The following is a 2790-nucleotide window of genomic DNA, read 5'->3' as shown; positions in this document are numbered from 1 at the left end:
TAAGCGCATATCTTTCCTCGAAATTTTGCACAACAGTGCGACACCGTGGCAATGTGGCGGAAAGACTTTTGCTAATTTACTGAAAATAGGAAACCTTGATGCTAAAAACCAGCTGAACACAGTACCACTTATCTTCTTGGTAATTATTTTAACATTCCTCTCTCGAATTGAATATAGTGCAGGACACTACATACAATTGGTACTTTTAGCTGACACATTTGGAACCTGGTCTCTCAATGGAGGTTAACTAATTTGACCCACCACTATGACATAATTAAACAAGCCACCAACCAGCACTTCACAAAAAACACAACATAAGTCATGGTATTACAGAGGTCATGTTTGGCCCCAGGCATTAACAACATGCTTTGGATATATGATTGGATTTCAAATCTCTATGAATGAAATGCTTCATTCAAGCCTCATATTTGAAACTTTCGTAATTGGCCAAATGGATCCAGATCTCACTAACTGTGCTGTGTGCAAACAAACACAGACAGAAGACTGTCAAAAGACTTTCTTGCTGAGTTTTCCCATCTATTTTATTTTTACATATATTTGTCATTTTGCAGCAGCAGAATGTTTATGAGGCACGCTGAGTGAGAGAAAGGGAGGTGAAGGAGCGAGCGAGAGGGCGCTGCGTAAATTACCTAATTAATGCTCAAGGTCACTTCACGAAGAAAGTAAAAAAAAAACAAAACAACGACGTTAAAACAAGGGGCTCATTTGTGATCTCCTAAAATTGGTTTTAATTATGCGTAATTAAAAATCGGTTCGTGTGATAAATTATTCACAATGTGGCTCCATTTGTAATTGACTCTTTGTCCACTTACCTACACCAGACCGATTTCCAGTTATTCAGCGAATACTTTCCAGATGTTTTTTTTTTTTGATCCACCTAATTGTCCCGATATTCTCGTTTCAAGCTGTTTCAGTGCAAACAAAACACACTTTAGCTCAACGTTTGTAGAATCTCCAATATGTCAGTTATTATTATTTGTGAAGTTTTCTGTTGTTGGTTTTGTGTTTATAACAACATTTTTTTATTTTATTTTTTGATAGAAAGCAAAATAAATAAAAGAAAAGCACTCTATCTACACACCACAATAAAAAAAATAAAAACATGTCAACTATATGATACTGAATGTATTTCCCTGTGAGGCTCATTAAAAATCAGTCAGACAAAGAAGGAAGAAAAGAAAATATCTTAAGAAAACCATCTACTTTTATGGCATATAAATTGTTGAAGGTCTGCAAACTACCAGCTGTAAGATACAAACTATTTCATTTTTTTTTTATAAATTCTAATGTCTGAGTATTTCCCCCCCCCCCCCACATCTCTTTTGCTTTTCATGATGAAAACAAAGATTCAATTCAGAACGTTGCCAGAGTTTATAAAACGAAGCCACATGGGGATACTGTACGGATCCTCTTTTTGGAAGAACCTCTTTAGTATTTGAAAATGTACGTTTTGTTGTTTAATCTTTTCTAAGCCCCATCTAACCCTGTGCAAAACGTAGTCTATCTTGTTAAGCAAAGATAGAACAAGATTGTCATCTCCGTTGATTGAGAAAGTTGAAAGTACTCTCAGATTTCTCAGCCTCTTCACAAAACCCAAATGATGATTTCATCCCCTTGTGTTGAAGTACAACCTCTGGATAGATTTTAAGGCAACACTTCAAAAAACACTGCTTCTTTTTGAGAAACCATGGAAAAATATTACTCGAGTTATCGCAAAGAGAATTGTGGACCTTCATAAATCCGGTTCATCCCCGGACACACTTTTCAGATTTCTGAAGATGCCTTGTTCATCTGTTCAGACAGAAGTTAAAACGCCATGGGAATATGGTGGAATACTAAGTTGCAACGTAGTGGGGAAAATATAATACAACCAAGAAAAAAAATAATCTAATAAAATAAGACTGTACAGTAAGAGCAGATTTACAACATCATTTAATGTAAAAAAATAATACTGTACAGTTATTAAAAACTCTGCTCTCTGTCATCATTCTAATCAAGGCTGTTATGCTAGCAGCAATTACAGACACCAGACGATTGCTTGTAGGAAGGGGAGGGAGGGATGTAAAATCTATTTTTGTTTAACTTTACATGACCTTCTAATCATCAAAAGCTTCTGCCTCACAGAGCACACCTCCCACATCACTCAGTTCCTTCAGACTAGCCAGCAGCAATTAGCAAACTCCTGGCGGACCTTTGCTTCTGCTGAGCTTATCGTACGGACATCTTCTCAGCGCAACGCTCCTGATGTCATCTTAAAAGGCTTAATAGAGAAGTGTTGTTGTGATGACGTGCTGAAAGCGAAGCGAGAGTTCTAGGATGAAAAGGTTGATGGAGAGGAGAGGAAGGCAGCAGGTTTTTTGCAGGATTCAATTTGGAGGAGCAGCAGGAAGGCAGAGGTGGGCATGCAGACGAAGGAGGTGGAGTGGAAACCAGCGACGAGAATCTGCAGGAACAGGAGCTGTGACAACGGAAGTAAGTAACCAAATGGATACAAATGAGCTCAGACTCATGACTGGTAAGCCTGATTACCACAGTGTGTAAGCTAACCATCTGGCATTTGCCTCAGGGGAACTTTCCTCTTTTAAGCAGCTCCTGATAACTTCCTGATGAAGACCAGCTGGAGGCCATACCTGCCAATCACACCCTGAAGAAGAACAGATAAGGGAAAAGAACAGCCACTCTTCAGCACACACACACACGCACACGCGCACACACACACGCACGCACACACACACACACACACACACACACACACACACACACACACAC

This window comes from Poecilia reticulata, linkage group LG11 (genome assembly GCF_000633615.1).
Source record: "Poecilia reticulata strain Guanapo linkage group LG11, Guppy_female_1.0+MT, whole genome shotgun sequence".
In the NCBI taxonomy this organism is placed as follows: domain Eukaryota; kingdom Metazoa; phylum Chordata; class Actinopteri; order Cyprinodontiformes; family Poeciliidae; genus Poecilia; species Poecilia reticulata.
This window is presented reverse-complemented; position numbering follows the sequence as displayed.